Consider the following 17,697-nt stretch of genomic DNA (forward strand, 5'->3'; position numbering starts at 1 on the left):
CAGAACATATCATCCCAGGTAGTAAGGGATCTGTGTACCAAGTTTCGTTCAAATCGGTCAACCAGTTTTCGCGTGATCGCTGCACATACACACACACATACACACACACATACATACATACATCCGATTTTATATATATAGATTTTTTTTTATTTACTGTTCAGCATTGTATGTCACTATAGACATAGTATCCTGCTTGTTAGCTTTATCTAGAAAAGTGGAGTGAGCGGGAATTGATGTTACTTTCTATTACTTTTATGCTTCATGCAATCTTCTACCAAAATGTCGTCATGAGCTGCTGTGTGGTCTGGTCAGGGGCGGAGTCCAGCACTTGGGTAACTTCTAACATGCACTTTGGAGGTTAGAGCTCTTATTGACTGCCCATCATGGTGTTACGCGTGCTGCTCATCACCAGCCTTCTCATAATCACAGGTATGCCAGATGCTGCACAAACATTTTTAAAGAGCTAAGCTATCCCATCATAACCTGGGCTTGTTTCTCCTAAATGCTTGAGTTATTATTTCTCGATGTTATGTTACTCTACTTTAAATCATCAGCTAGCATTCTAGTAAGCAAGTTTGTCTGTGTTATGCAAACTTCTCTATTGTTAGTCTCTGAGGTTAGAAGACGGGCAATGTAATATTCTGTGCTGTATTCACTTAAAGGACCACTATCAGAAAAAATATAAAGTTTAAAATCCATGAGCATGCATATAAATAAAATATATAATTTTTCCAGAATAAAATGCACTACAAATTACTTTTTCCTTAGGTTGTTCTTGTAAAGAATGAAATACTGTAAGTACTGTAAAACTGCCATGAGGAGATGGACTAGTCCAAAACTTGTCATATCTGTCAGACTTTTACTGCCTGCCGTAAGCAGCAGTAACATAGTAGAAAAGTATGTTTTTTTATAAATATGTGTTTTTAATTTGGCAATTCTTCAGGACCATGGTCCTTTAAAATAATCCATGGATTTTGCTTTAATAATGAAGTGTCCTTTAACCACTTGAGGACTCAGCCTTTACCCCCCCTTAAGGACCAGCGCTGTTTTTTCCATTCAGACCACTGCAGCTTTAACGGTTTATTGCTCGCTCATACAACCTACCACCTAAATGAATTTTGGCTCCTTTTCTTCTCACTAATACAGCTTTCTTTTGATGCTATTTGATTGCTGCTGCGAGTTTTACTTTTTATTATATTCATCAAAAAAGACATGAATTTTGGCAAAAAAATGATTTTTTTAACTTTCTGTGCTGACATTTTTCAAATAAAGTAAAATTTCTGTATACATGCAGCGCGAAAAATGTGGACAAACATGTTTTTGATGAAAAAAAACCCATTCAGTGTATATTTATTGGTTTGGGTAAAAGTTATAGCGTTTACAAACTATGGTGCAAAAAGTGAATTTTCCCATTTTTAAGCATCTCTGACTTTCCTGACTACCTGTCATGTTTCATGAGGTGCTAAAATTCCAGGATAGTATAAATACCCCACAAATAACCCCATTTTGGAAAGAAGACATCCCAAAGTATTCACTGAGAGGCATAGTGAGTTCATAGAAGATTTTATTTTTTGTCACAAGTTAGCGGAAAATGACAGTTTGTCACAAAAAAAAAAAAAAAAAAAGGTTTCCATTTCTGCTAACTTGTAACAAAAAAAAATGAAATCTGCCATGGACTCAACATGCCCCTCAATGAATACCTTGAAGTGTCTATTTTTCAAAATGGGGTCATTTATGGGGTGTGTTTACTGTCCTGGCATTTTGGGGGGTGCGGAATTGTAAGCACCCCTGTAAAGCCTAAAAGTAGTCATTGCACTGTGGGCCTCTTAGCGCAGTTTGGCTGCAAAAAAGTGTCACACATATGGTATCGCTATACTCGGGAGAAGTAGTACAATGTGTTTTGGGGTGTATTTTTACACATACCCATGCTGGGTGGGAGAAATATCTCTGCAAATGACAATTTTTTGATTTTTTTACACACAATTGTCCATTTACAGAGTTATTTCTCCCACTCAGCATGGGTATGTATAAAAATACACCCCAAAACACATTGTACTACTTCTCCTGAGTACGGCGATACCACATGTGTGGCACTTTTTTGCACCCTAACTGCGCTAAGGGGCCCAAAGTCCAATGAGTACCTTTAGGATTTCACAGGTCATTTTGAGACATTTGGTTTCAAGACTACTCCTCACGGTTTAGGGCCCCTAAAATGCCAGGGCAGTATAGGAACCCCACAAATGACCCCATTTTACAAAGAAGACACCCCAAGGTACTCAATTAGGAGTATGGTGAGTTCATAGAAGATTTTACTTTTTGTCACAAGTTAGCGGAAAATGATTGTTATTGTTTTTTTTTTACCAAGTGTCATTTTCCGCTAACTTGTGACAAAAAATAAAATCTTCTATGAACTCACCATACTCCTAACGGAATACCTTGGGATGTCCTCTTTGTAAAATGGGGTCATTTGTGGGGTTCCTATACTGCTCTGGCATTTTAGGGGCCCTAAACCGTGAGGAGTAGTCTTGAAACCAAATGTTTCAAAATGACCTGTGAAATGCTAAAGGTACTCATTGGACTCTGGGCCCCTTAGCGCAGTTAGGGTGCAAAAAAGTGCCACACATGTGGTATCGCCGTACTCGGGAGAAGTAGTACAATGTGTTTTGGGGTGTATTTTTACACATACCCATATTGGGTGGGAGAAATACCTCTGTAAATGACAATTTTTTGATTTCTTTACACACAATTGTCAATTTACAGAGATATTTCTCCCACCCAATATGGGTATGTGTAAAAATACACCCCAAAACACATAATACTACTTCTCCTGAGTACGGCGGTACCACATGTGTGGCACTTTTTTGCATCCTAACTGCGCTAAGGGGCCCAGAGTCCAATGAGTACCGTTAGCATTTCACAGGTCATTTTGAGAAATTTGGTTTCAAGACTACTCCTCACGGTTTAGGGCCCCTAAAATGCCAGGGCAGTATAGGAACCCCACAAATGACCCCATTTTAGAAAGAAGACACCCCAAGGTACTCAATTAGGAGTATGGTGAGTTCATAGAAGATTTTACTTTTTGTCACAAGTTAGCGGAAAATGATTGTTATTGGTTTTTTTTACCAAGTGTCATTTTCCGCTAACTTGTGACAAAAAATAAAATCTTCTATGAACTCACCATACTCCTAACGGAATACCTTGGGATGTCCTCTTTGTAAAATGGGGTCATTTGTGGGGTTCCTATACTGCTCTGGCATTTTAGGGGCCCTAAACCGTGAGGAGTAGTCTTGAAACCAAATGTTTCAAAATGACCTGTGAAATGCTAAAGGTACTCATTGGACTCTGGGCCCCTTAGCGCAGTTAGGGTGCAAAAAAGTGCCACACATGTGGTATCGCCGTACTCGGGAGAAGTAGTACAATGTGTTTTGGGGTGTATTTTTACACATACCCATATTGGGTGGGAGAAATACCTCTGTAAATGACAATTTTTTGATTTCTTTACACACAATTGTCAATTTGCAGAGATATTTCTCCCACCCAATATGGGTATGTGTAAAAATACACCCCAAAACACATAATACTACTTCTCCTGAGTACGGCGGTACCACATGTGTGGCACTTTTTTGCATCCTAACTGCGCTAAGGGGCCCAGAGTCCAATGAGTACCGTTAGCATTTCACAGGTCATTTTGAGAAGTTTGGTTTCAAGACTACTCCTCACGGTTTAGGGCCCCTAAAATGCCAGAGCAGTATAGGAACCCCACAAATGACCCCATTTTACAAAGAGGACATCCCAAGGTATTCCGTTAGGAGTATGGTGAGTTCATAGAAGATTTTATTTTTTGTCACAAGTTAGCGGAAAATGACACTTGGTAAAAAAACCCATTAACAATCATTTTCCGCTAACTTGTGACAAAAAGTAAAATCTTCTATGAACTCACCATACTCCTAATTGAGTACCTTGGGGTGTCTTCTTTCTAAAATGGGGTCATTTGTGGGGTTCCTATACTGCTCTGGCATTTTAGGGGCCCTAAACCGTGAGGAGTAGTCTTGAAACCAAATGTTTCAAAATGACCTGTGAAATGCTAAAGGTACTCATTGGACTCTGGGCCCCTTAGCGCAGTTAGGGTGCAAAAAAGGGCCACACATGTGGTATCGCCGTACTCGGGAGAAGTAGTACAATGTGTTTTGGGGTGTATTTTTACACATACCCATATTGGGTGGGAGAAATATCTCTGTAAATGACAATTTTTTGATTTCTTTACACACAATTGTCCATTTACAGAGATATTTCTCCCACCCAATATGGGTATGTGTAAAAATACACCCCAAAACACATTGTACTACTTCTCCCGAGTACAGCGATACCACATTTGTGGCACTTTTTTGCACCCTAACTGCGCTAAGGGGCCCAGAGTCCAATGAGTACCGTTACCATTTCACAGGTCATTTTGAGAAATTTGGTTTCAAGACTACTCCTCACGGTTTAGGGCCCCTAAAATGCCAGAGCAGTATAGGAACCCCACAAATGACCCCATTTTACAAAGAGGACATCCCAAGGTATTCCGTTAGGAGTATGGTGAGTTCAAAGAAGATTTTATTTTTTGTCACAAGTTAGCGGAAAATGACACTTGGTAAAAAAACCCATTAACAATCATTTTCCGCTAACTTGTGACAAAAAGTAAAATCTTCTATGAACTCACCATACTCCTAATTGAGTACCTTGGGGTGTCTTCTTTCTAAAATGGGGTCATTTGTGGGGTTCCTATACTGCTCTGGCATTTTAGGGGCCCTAAACCGTGAGGAGTAGTCTTGAAACCAAATTTCTCAAAATGACCTGTGAAATGCTAACGGTACTCATTGGACTCTGGGCCCCTTAGCGCAGTTAGGGTGCAAAAAAGGGCCACACATGTGGTATTGCCGTACTCGGGAGAAGTAGTACAATGTGTTTTGGGGTGTATTTTTACACATACCCATATTGGGTGGGAGAAATATCTCTGTAAATGGACAAATGTGTGTAAAAAAAATCAAAAAATTGTCATTTACAGAGTGATTTCTTCTACCCATCATGGGTATGTGTAAAAATACACCCTAAAACACATTGGTCTACTTCTCCCGGGTACGGCGATAGCACGTGTGGCACTTTTTTGCAGCCTAACTGCGCTAAGGGGCCCAACGTGCAATGACTACCTTTGGGCTTTACAGGGGTGCTCACAATTTAGCCCCCCCCCCCCACATGACAGGACAGTTAACAAACCCCACAAATGACCCCATTTTAAAAATAAGACACCACAAAGTATTCCATGAGGGGCATGGTGAGTTTATAAAAAAAATTCTTTTTTGTCACAAGTTAGCAGAAAAGGATACTTTGTGAAAAAAAACAAAAAACAACAATTTATGCTAACTTGTGACAAAAAACAAAATCTTCTATGAACTCACCATGCACCTCACGGAATACTTTGGGGTGTCCTCTTTCCAAAATGGGGTCATTTGTGGGGTCTGTCCTGGCATTTTAGGGCCTCTGCAATCATTACATGTATGGCCAGTATTTCTGCTATACTCCTTATATTGGGCATACAGGTAGTGCATTCTGGGCTGAAAGGAAAAATGAATGGCAAACATCCCTTCATTCGCATCGATCAATGTGGATGAACAAATATCTGCCAAAAAATGTGAAACAAAAAGAAAAGAAAGAGAGACATAGGAGCTGCCACCCCAAAAATCCAAACCCACCAGCTCGTATGCCCAGGCAATCCTGATTTATTCATCCACATTGATCGATGTGAATGGAGAAATCATTGCTTGAGTTCTTTTTTGATACAAAGTGCTTGCCAAAGCATATGAACCCCAACACCACACCTTGGCCCATATGCCTCGGCAAACGTATCTTTTTTACTGTGGAGGAGAAATCTCGTCCTACAGCGCTGCATGCACCGATTTTGTGTAACCTGACAGAAGCGCAATGCTTCTGTCAGGATGCACCATCAGTGCTGCAGCTGATTGGTCGGTCGGTCGGTCGGTCTGGATAGAAAAAAGAGAGAAGAAAAACGAAAAAAACAAAACAAAAAGGAGGGGAAGGCGTCCGCCTGGACATAGGAGCTGCCACCCCAAAAATCCAAACCCACCAGCTCGTATGCCCAGGCAATCCTGATTTATTCATCCACATTGATCGATGTGAATGGAGAAATCATTGCTTGAGTTCTTTTTTGATACAAAGTGCTTGCCAAAGCATATGAATCCCCAACACCACACCTTGGCCCATATGCCTCGGCAAACGTATCTTTTTTACTGTGGAGGAGAAATCTCGTCCTACAGCGCTGCATGCACCGATTTTGTGTAACCTGACAGAAGCGCAATGCTTCTGTCAGGATGCACCATCAGTGCTGCAGCTGATTGGTCGGTCGGTCGGTCGGTCGGTCTGGATAGAAAAAAGAGAGAAGAAAAACGAAAAAAACAAAACAAAAAGGAGGGGAAGGCGTCCGCCTGGACATAGGAGCTGCCACCCCAAAAATCCAAACCCACCAGCTCGTATGCCCAGGCAATCCTGATTTATTCATCCACATTGATCGATGTGAATGGAGAAATCATTGCTTGAGTTCTTTTTTGATACAAAGTGCTTGCCAAAGCATATGAATCCCCAACACCACACCTTGGCCCATATGCCTCGGCAAACGTATCTTTTTTACTGTGGAGGAGAAATCTCGTCCTACAGCGCTGCATGCACCGATTTTGTGTAACCTGACAGAAGCGCAATGCTTCTGTCAGGATGCACCATCAGTGCTGCAGCTGATTGGTCGGTCGGTCGGTCGGTCGGTCGGTCTGGATAGAAAAAAGAGAGAAGAAAAACGAAAAAAAAACAAAACAAAAAGGAGGGGAAGGCGTCCGCCTGGACATAGGAGCTGCCACCCCAAAAATCCAAACCCACCAGCTCGTATGCCCAGGCAATCCTGATTTATTCATCCACATTGATCGATGTGAATGGAGAAATCATTGCTTGAGTTCTTTTTTGATACAAAGTGCTTGCCAAAGCATATGAATCCCCAACACCACACCTTGGCCCATATGCCTCGGCAAACGTATCTTTTTTACTGTGGAGGAGAAATCTCGTCCTACAGCGCTGCATGCACCGATTTTGTGTAACCTGACAGAAGCGCAATGCTTCTGTCAGGATGCACCATCAGTGCTGCAGCTGATTGGTCGGTCGGTCGGTCGGTCGGTCTGGATAGAAAAAAGAGAGAAGAAAAACGAAAAAAAAACAAAACAAAAAGGAGGGGAAGGCGTCCGCCTGGACATAGGAGCTGCCACCCCAAAAATCCAAACCCACCAGCTCGTATGCCCAGGCAATCCTGATTTATTCATCCACATTGATCGATGTGAATGGAGAAATCATTGCTTGAGTTCTTTTTTGATACAAAGTGCTTGCCAAAGCATATGAATCCCCAACACCACACCTTGGCCCATATGCCTCGGCAAACGTATCTTTTTTACTGTGGAGGAGAAATCTCGTCCTACAGCGCTGCATGCACCGATTTTGTGTAACCTGACAGAAGCGCAATGCTTCTGTCAGGATGCATCATCAGTGCTGCAGCTGATTGGTCGGTTGGAAAAAAAGAGAGAAGAAAAAAAAAAAAAAAAAAAAAAAAAAAGCAAGCAAGCAGCAAAGCGCTTCAATAACATTAACTTTTTAAACTTTATTAAATATGTTCAAACCAAACAATAACATTGGTAACCAAATATTAACTTTTTTGCTTACCTGTTTTTTTTTTTTTTGTTTTTTTTTACCTGCGAGCTGAGGATAAACTTCTCCTCCCCCATGGGTCAATGTGCAAAGTGCAAATCGCACAGATATGTGGCGAAGTACATTATGCATTCTGTCCCAAGTGAAAGGAGAGGTTTCTGGCAGGCCAGTGTATTTGGATCTCTCAAAACCTGATGTTTGGGTTCACACTGCATACTGGCCTATCCGGTCGGTCGAGCCCGCCGCACCGTCTCGCCCAAAATAGATCTTCAGGGAATACCACAAGAGTAGCATTCGGCCTAGTAATTAACTGCGTCGCCGTAGACTAACATGACTTCCGGGCCGACCCAAATTGCCGCAGAAGCCACGCAGTAACGTAGGCATGCACTAGCGTTAAGTCAAGCACTTCCGGCGTAGGGGGGGACCGCAAAGTGTGACTTTTGCTAGGCAATTTGCCCTAACGCATCGCGCCAGTGTGAAATAGCACTGAGAGACCCTTGTGTGCCTACTGCTGTGTCTGTAGTTCCCTAGGTTCTAAAAGTGTGCCTTCTCATGGTACCTCTCATAACACTCCCCTAGGCATAGGCCAGGCTGGTCAGGACAGCGGGGACAGTAAACGGGGGTGTCATGCCTTATTCCAGCCTTGCTGCAGACACGACATCTTTTTCTGGGGTTGCGTTGAGTTGGGGTACTGGGAATCGGGTAGGCGTAATGCCTTCCATGCAGCCGGCTAGTTGCATTTGGGGGTTGGGCTCTGTCACCTTCTGGATAGAGGAGTGCCGAAACAATGTCTTCCTGGAATTGAAGGAAAGATCCAGTTCTCCCAGCCTTACTGTAGAGAACAAAGCTGTTGTACATCGCCAATTGAATTAAATACACAGACACTTTCTTATACCAGCGTCTGGTTTTCCGGGAAATTAAATAGGGCCCTAACATCTGGTCATTGAAGTCCACCCCTCCCATGTTGGCATTATAGCTGTGGACGGCGAGGGGCTTTTCAATGACCTCTGTTGCCCGTGTAATTTGTACTGTCGTGTCTGTGTGAATGGTAGACAGAAGGTAAACGTCCCTCTTGTCCTTCCATTTCACCGAGAGCAAGTCATCGGTACACAAGGCGGCCCTCTCCCCCCGTTGAAGTCTGGTGTTAACGAGCTGTTGGGGGAAGCCCCGGCGACTAGGCCGCACGGTGCCACAGCATCGGATTCCTTCTAACTTTAAGTGCTGAAAGAGGGCCACACTTGTGTAAAAGTTGTCCACATAAAGATGGTACCCCTTCTGGAACAAGGGTGACACCAAGTCCCACACAATCTTTCCACTGCTCCCCAGGTAGTCAGGACATCCGACCGGCTCCAATTTTGAGTCTTTTCCCTCATAGACCCTAAAACGAGATGTATAGCCTGTGGCCCTATCACAGAGCTTATACAGTTTCACCCCATACCGGGCGCGCTTGCTTGGGATGTACTGTTTGATGCCAAGGCGCCCGGTAAAATGTACGAGGGACTCATCTACACAGATGTTCTGTTCAGGGGTATAAGCATCTGCAAATGTGGATGACAGGTGGTCTATGAGGGGCCGAATTTTGTGGAGCCGGTCATAAGCTGGGTGGTCTCTTTCATGACAGGTGTCGTTGTCATTGAAATGCAGGAAGCGCAGGATGATCTCAAATCGCGTCCTGGACATGGCAGCAGAGAACACGGGCATGTTATGTATTTGGCGTGTAGACCAATAAGAGCGCAATACATTTTTTTTAGTAATACCCATGTTGAGGAGAAGGCCCAAAAAAATTTTAAGTTCGGAAACTTGGAGTGGTTTCCACCGAAAAGGCTGGGCGTGGCAGCTTTTCGGATGGGCGGTTATAAATTGTGTGGCATATAGGTTGGTCTCAGCCACAATTAAGTCAAGGAGATCCTGGGTGAGGAACAGTTCAAAAAAGTCTAGGGCCGATCCTAGTTCAAATGTCTCCACCTGGACTCCAGACTGGGCGGTGAAAGGGGGCAGTATGGGTGCGGCGGGATCAGGGGAATGCCAATCAGGGTTTGCCAGCACCTCTGGAAAACCAATGGGAGTACGGGCCCGTCTACTTGGTGGCTGCGGATCGGATCTTAATTCACGTACCACCGAACCAGTTTCTACTTCCAGGATGGTGTCCGCCACTTCATCAGGGTCTTCTGCGGAAGTACTGGTGTTGATAGGCCCAGGAGATGCTGCGCTGCTGGTGCATGCCTCACCAAGAAAAATCAGATCAGCGCCACTCTGCTGCCCTTGAGACTGATCTTCCGCCACCTGCAGTCCAGTGACATGGGGTGTGGTACGCCTGGCTCTAGCCGGGACCTCAACCTCGTCATCGGAACTATCGGTCTGAGAGCCACTGCTGTCTACAGGATCGTACTCTGAACCCGAAGATTCGTCGAATAAGTCGACCCAATCATCCTCATCCGACTGGTCCATGTACCTGTAGATGTCTTCATTGGAAAACCTCTTTTTTGCCATGGTGGCCTGCTAAATTTAGGAGGTATTCCTCTGAGACTACCCAGGAAAAGAGCACCTACCTAGCGAAAGGGAGTACTTGAGAGGTAGAAAGCTGTGGTCACTGAGTTTAGATAAAAAAAATCAAAACTGATGTTTACAGTGCCACAGCTTGTGTACAGTGTTTTTTGCAGTGATCAGAAAAAAGAAATTTCTGTCACTGCGGTGGGGCGGGCTGAACGCAGTGCAGGCGAACGATCAGGTCTGATCGGGCAAACACTGCGTTTTTTTGTGGATCCTAGAGACCCTAATATAGATCTGACTGTGATCACTAATAATCACTTACAGATACTATATAGTACCAATGCTGATTAGCGACAGTGATGACGCTAATTAGTGACTGTGGTGCAGTGGGCTGAGCACTAACTGACACTAACAACCCTTTTGCTTAGATAACTGGCCTAACTGTTTGTTACCACTAGTGATACTAAAAAATTTTTTAGATCACTAGGACAGTGATAGTGATGGTGATGGTGAGGGGGGGGGGGGGGGGTTGGGGATCAGAGAGCAATCACAAATAATCAAAAACAATCACGAGACAATTACAACACAATTACAGCAATCGGCGCAATCAAAGCCAATCACGGACCAATTGAATCCAATAACGTGACAATCAAAAACCAATTACGTGACAATTGAAGCCAATCACACGACAATCGATACTAATCACAGGGCAAAACAGCCAATCAGTGGGCAATTGGCACAATCAAAACCAATTACGGACAATTGAAGCCAATCACGCGACAATCGAAGCCCAATTACGTGACAATCGAAGCCAATCACACGACAATCGATGCCAATCACAGTGCAATTGAGACAATTGTAGCCAAACAAAGCACAATCAAGCCTTACAGACAGGAGATAAGATACACAATGGCAGGGGGGAGAATATACGCAATCAATGAACTAGGACGGTGTGGGGAGGATCGGAAGGGGTGGGGGGTGATCAGATACCCCTAAGGGGTAGTTGGGGGTCTAATCTGATGGATAGGAGTGACAGGTGGTGATAGATGGGTTATTGACGGGTGATAAGTGGGTGTTTACAGGGAAAAACAGATGTAAACAATGGACTGCTGATGTGATCAGGGGGGGGGGTGTCTCGGAGGGATCTGAAAGGGTGGGTGGGTGATCAGAAGCCCCTAATGGGCAGTTGGGGGTCTGATCTGATGGGGGGCAGTGGCAGGTGGTGACAAGGGATGATTGACAGGTGACGGATAGGTGATTGACAGCTGATCAGCGGGCAATTACAGGGAAGATAGATGCAGTATACGGGGGGGGGGGGGGAGATCTGAAGGGGTGGGGGGTGATCAGATACCCCTAAGGGGCAGTTGGGGGTCTGATCTAATGGGGGGCAGTGACAGGTGGTGACAAGGGATGATTGACAGGTGACTGATAGGTGATTGGCAGCTGATCACTGGGGAGATAGACAGATGCAGGGGAGATAGATAGGTTCAGTATACAGAGGGGGGGGGGGGGTCGGGGGGAGATCTGGAGGTGTGGGGGTGATCAGATACCCCTAAGGGGTAGTTGGGGGTCTGCTCTGATGGATAGAAGTGACAGGTGGTGACAGGGATTTATTGATGGGTGATATGGGGGGTGGTTAGGTCTGATCTGCGGGCTGCAGGGGGGTACAGGGGGGTGTCTGATGGGTGCTGCGGGTGATCGGGGGGTCTGTGGGGCTCCTAAAGTGTGTGTGTGTGCACTCTTACTGTGCCTGCTCTCCTCGCTGGTGGTCGATCGCTAAGTGTGACCACCAGCGGGAGGCAGGCAGTATAATACAGTTTGTTACGTAAACAAACTGTATTATACTCATTCTATTGGGCAATTTGAATGTTTACAGCCCGCCGGCGCTGCTGATTGGCCGGCGGGCTGAAGTCACATGGGGGCCGAAGAGTGTGACGTAGCGATCGCGCGGCTACAGCCGCGCGATCGCTCGTTAATCAGGCTGCAGCCGGCGACGCAGTACTGCGTCGCTGGTCCTGCAGCTGCCACTTTGCCGACGCACGGTATAAGCGTGCGGTCGGCAAGTGGTTAAGAGATTTTGGCCCATATGCAATTAGCTTTTTCACCAGCAATATCTCCTAGGAGATAACTTTCATCTTCTTTTTAAACTTACTTTTCAGCATTTAACAGTTGAAAAAGTACCCCAAAATTGGTGAAAAAAGTACTATCAAATTTATTTTAAGTGTTTTCCTGCTTGCTGGTGGTATTTTATGACAAGTTGTGACTCAGGAGAAAAAGTAAATTGCATATGGGTCTTTATTGTTGAACTGCTAGATACTTCTAACAGTTGAGTGTATTTAATCAAAAATAATTTGTTTTAGATTTCAAGAGCCAAGATTTTCTTTGGGTTTATTCCTCATAACAGGTTTGAGCCAATAATCTTCCTTTTCCCGAGCTCTCTTTGGAGATGTTTTTAGTTGTAAATTGCCAAGAGGTGTCTACGCACAATATTTGCTTTGATCCTGTTACAAAGAAAAAAAGGTATTATTACAACAACAACTATGCTAAGCACTAAGGTATTATTATATATCAAAACCCTAATAGAGATGGCCTGAACGATTCAACCAGCGGGTAGTTTGCGCGAACTTCAGCTGTTCGTGTCCGAGGCAGGACGCAGATTTTTTTGAAAAAAGTTTGCATTTTTCTCATAGACTTTAATGGCAGGCGAGTGTCCGCCGACTTTAGAGGTTAATAGCTAAGCCCCCTTACGTGCTAGAAACACCAAATTTGCAGGGTATGTGGAAGGGGACAGTGACTACAAGAATAAAAAATATTTCAAAAAGACCTTACAGTTTTTGAGAAAATCGAGTTTAAAATTCTCCTTTTGACCGTGGGAAAATTAAACGGCCGCCGACTTTAGCGGTTAATAGAAAAGCCCCCTTAAATGCCAGAAACACCAATTTTGCAGGTTATATGGAGGGGGACAGTGACTACAAGAGGCGGGTTTAAAAAAAAAAAGGAAAAGAATATTTTTCCCACTATCTTTTTAACATATCCTGAAAATGTAGTGTTTCTACCATGTACAGTAAGGGGGCTTTGCTATTAACCTCTAAAGTCGGCGGGTTTTGTTTCATTAGAACTGTCATTTACCGCATTTAAAAGTATACTTTTCCTTTGAAATTTTAAAATCGATTTTCTCAAAAAGTATAAGGTCTTTTTGAAAAAAATGTTTTCCTCTTGTAGTCACTGTCCCCCTCCACATAACTTGCAAGTTTGGTGTGTAATAGATAGTGGAGATACCGCCGCGGAGACAAGCGGCATGTTGGCTATCTCCGCATATCAGCCGGCAGCCTCTGCCGCGCAGTTACATGGTGGTGCTCTGCCTGGTCCTTCTATTGCACATAGATTGAGGGCTACACGCGCGCCAGGCGACAGGACCTTTATGCGAATAGGAAGGGAGTCAGCTGATCTGCCCAGTCAGCTGACTCCAACAGTACTTCGGATTGGCTGAGTGGCTGGGGCGGCGCTGCGGAGCAACTTTTGTATATATAGTACCAGACTGTCAGTTGCTCCGTGTCTGCTGTTGCGAATGCTAACGTGTGAGCGCTCAGACCTTAGTCAGATCCCAAAGTGTGCTAGATCCAGCCGGAGCTGGGGATCCACACTTAACCAGATTCCTTTGATAGCTTAAAGCAGCGTTTCCCAACCGCTGTGCCGCGGCACACTAGTGTGCCGCGGCATGTTGCCTGGTGTGCCGTGCGTTCCTACTGTATGTAGAACGCAGGAGGGGGAAAGCAGTGCTAGAAGGAGGGGCAGTGGAGGCAGCGGTGGGGAGGGGGGAAATATCCCCCCCCCTCACCTGGGACCCCTCCTTCTGCCTCTCTCCCCCTCCATTTATGGGTGGCAAGTGCGGGGTCGGCGGCGGGGAGGCACGCGGAGAATTACTCACCACTTCCGCGTTCCAAGCGCCGGCAGCGTCAGGTCGTCAGATCTCCGCCTTCAATGCCGCCCACTGTGCTTCCGCTAATCAGGGAGCACAGTGGGCGGCATTGAAGGCGGAGATCTGACGACATGACGCTGCCGGCGCTTGGAACGCAGAAGTGGTAAGTCTGCGCATGTCTCCCCGCCGCCGAGCCGCCCCGCACTTGCCACCGATAAATGGAGGGGGAGAGAGGCAGAAGGAGGGGTCCCAGGTGAGGGAGGGGGGGGGATATTTCCCCCCTCCCCACCGCTGCCTCCACTGCCCCTCCTTCTAGCGCTGCTTCCCCCCTCCTGGGCATCTATACTGGGGGCAACTGTACTAGCTATACTGGGGGCAACTAAACTAGCTATACTGGGGGCAACTAAACTAGCTATACTGGGGGCAATTAAACTAGCTATACTGGGGGCAATTAAACTAGCTACACTGGGGGCAACTAAACTAGCTACACTGGGGGCAACTAAACTAGCTACACTGGGGGCAACTAAACTAGCTACACTGGGGGCAACTAAACTAGCTACACTGGGGGCAACTAAACTAGCTACACTGGGGGCAACTAAACTAGCTACACTGGGGGCAACTAAACTAGCTACACTGGGGGCAATTAAACTAGCTATACTGGGGGCAATTAAACTAGCTATACTGGGGGCAACTAAACTAGCTATACTGGGGGCAACTAAACTAGCTACACTGGGGCACTACCTACCTATACTGGGCACTACCTACCTATACTGGGCACTATGCTAGCTCAGTGTTGCCAACTCATCCCTTTAAATACTGACACATGAATTATACAGGTTTTGTGGCCAGGTAGATGCAGTTAAGGCACTGATTATATGCACATAGCCCCAGAACCTGTATAACTTAGATGTGTCAGTAATTAAAGGGATGAGTTGGCAACACTGTGCTAGCTATGCTGGGCACTATACTAGCTATACTGGGCACTATACTAGCTATCTGGGCACTATACTAGCTATACCGGGCACTACCTACCTATACTGGGGCACTACCTATCCATACTGGGACTATACTAGCTATACTGGGGTAACTATACTAACCATACTGGGGCAACTAAACTCCCTATACTGGGGCAACTATGCTAGCTATGCAGCCGCACCCCAGCCCCCCCCCCCCATAGCCTGCTACACACGGCACTGTCCACTAGGTCGCGCAAACACCCGCGCGCCCCCCGCCGTTCCCCAGAGAAAAATATGGTCAGAAAGTGTTCCCCGGGCCGGAAAAGGTTGGGAACCACTGTCTTAAAGTACTAAATACATTGTATTATCTGTTATGACCTTCTGCTTCCTTTGACTATTCTCCTGCTTACTGACTCTGTACTTCTGCCTATCTGATTCACGTTGCCGACTCAGCCTGCACTCGACATTGAATCAGCCTTCTGTCTTTGTACCTTATCTGTCCGTACGTTGCCTACTCTGCTTGTCTGACCACTCTGTCCTCACCAGTGGGTTAGCCACTGGTGAGGGATCTATAGTATTCACCTGTCCTTCAGGTGAAGCTCCTTTGCAGCACTTTCTGTGACACCCGCTCCTCGGGTGTCCATTAGCTGCAGTACAGCCTGACTCACCTGCTTCTCAGGTGATCCTAGGCTGCAGTACTGTCTTAATCACCTGCTCTTCAGGTGATCAACCTTTGCAGCAATTGCCTGTGACACCTGCTCCTCCGGTGTCCATTGGCTGCAGTCTAGCCTGACTCGCCTGCTTCTCAGGTGATCCATTGGCTGCAGTCTAGCCTGACTCGCCTGCTTCTCAGGTGATCCTTGGCTGCAGTATAGTCTGAGGTCACCCGCTCCACGGGAGACCTTCTCATTACTGTTGCACCAAACACTACTCACATTGGTAGTCCTGTGTCTGGCTATACTAGTATTATTGGTGATTCTGCAGATCACCACATAATCAGAAAATCTGTTTAGCTGACACCAATCGTTACAGAACAGCAGACCAAACAATATGGACGCACTGTGCAGCCAAGTTGAAGTCCTGATCACCTCAGTGAACAACCTCACTGGGATGATTAATACCCAACAGACTCAAATCATACAACTGTCTGGGACAGTACGGATACTTCAAACGGCTGTTGAAACAGTGCGATCCCCTCCAGTCACGGACCTTCATGTGTCCGTACCCGAGAAGTTCTCAGGGCATAGATCTGACTTTCAAAACTTTAGGAATCGGGTGCTATCTTATTTTGAGTTGAGGCCCGCCTAACTTGTCAGGTTCAGAGTACCAGAGGGTAACATTTATAAAGACCCTCTTGTCAGGAGATTCACAAACATGGGCATATAGTCTTCAGCCTGAGCATGTGGCACTATCCTCAGTTCAGGAATTTTTTAAGGCCATGGCCATTATATATGATGATCCGGATGTTTCGGTCACTGCTGAGAGGAAACTCAAGGCTCTCAGACAGGGTCGTAATCCGGTGGAGGTTTATGCGGCAGAATTTAGAAAGTGGGCTGTGTCAGCTAGATGGGGAACATATGCATTGTTAGACTGTTTCCTATCAGGGCTGTCTGATACAGTTTCTGATTTGATGTTAGGGCATCCTGAGCCCAAATCCATTGATGAAGCAATTTCTCTGGCTGTGCGGGTAGATCGCCGCTTACGCTATCAGAAACAGACCCGTGGTAGGAATGCAGTAAGATCAGTTTCCTACGCCTCCACCCTCGTCACCACCAGACGAGCCGATGCAAATCAAACACTCTAGGTTGACGCAAGTGGAAAAGTCGCAGAAGGTCAGAAAGACTCTGTCTATACTTTGCTGAGAAGGGTCACATTGTCCAGAATTGTCCTAAGAAGTCGGGAAACGCTGCCGCCTAGGTGTAGTCAGAAGTAATACCCTAGGCGAGCAGTCTTTACCTCTAAACCATAATCGTTTGCTCCTTCCTTGTTCTATTACCTGGGAAGGTCAGACCACACTCACAGAGGCTTTTGTGGACTCCGGCTCTGCAGCCAATTTTATAGACTATGACTTTGTAAAAAAATTGGGGATTCCCTTACGCCCTTTAGACCGACAGATAGTGGTCACAGCGGTAGATGATTCTCCCTTACAGTGTAGACAGCCTCTTTCTCAGACCCCTTTGTTGTCATGTAGTATAGGGGTGCTACACAAGGAGAAATTACAGTTCTTTGTCCTGGAAATGGCAATTTCTACCATTATCCTAGGTATGCCCTGGTTGCAACTCCACTCCCCTCAGATAGACTGGGCTTCAGGTCAGCTACAGAGCTGGTCAACCCATTGTCATCATCATTGTTTGGAGAGAGTTGCTGTTTGTGCCACCAAGGTACAGGTCGAAGGGGTGCCAGTGCAGTACGCTGAGTTTGCTGATGTGTTCTTTCCAAATTCTGCAAATAAACTCCCACCCCACCGGAGTTTTGACTGTCCCATAGAATTAAGATCTGGTTGTATGCCCCCTAGAGGTCATCTTTATAATTTGTCAGGGCCTGAGAAGCTGGCAATGCAGGAGTACATTAAGGAAAACTTGGCCAAGGGCT

Source organism: Hyperolius riggenbachi, chromosome 2, assembly GCF_040937935.1.
Source record: "Hyperolius riggenbachi isolate aHypRig1 chromosome 2, aHypRig1.pri, whole genome shotgun sequence".
Taxonomy (NCBI): Eukaryota; Metazoa; Chordata; class Amphibia; order Anura; family Hyperoliidae; genus Hyperolius; species Hyperolius riggenbachi.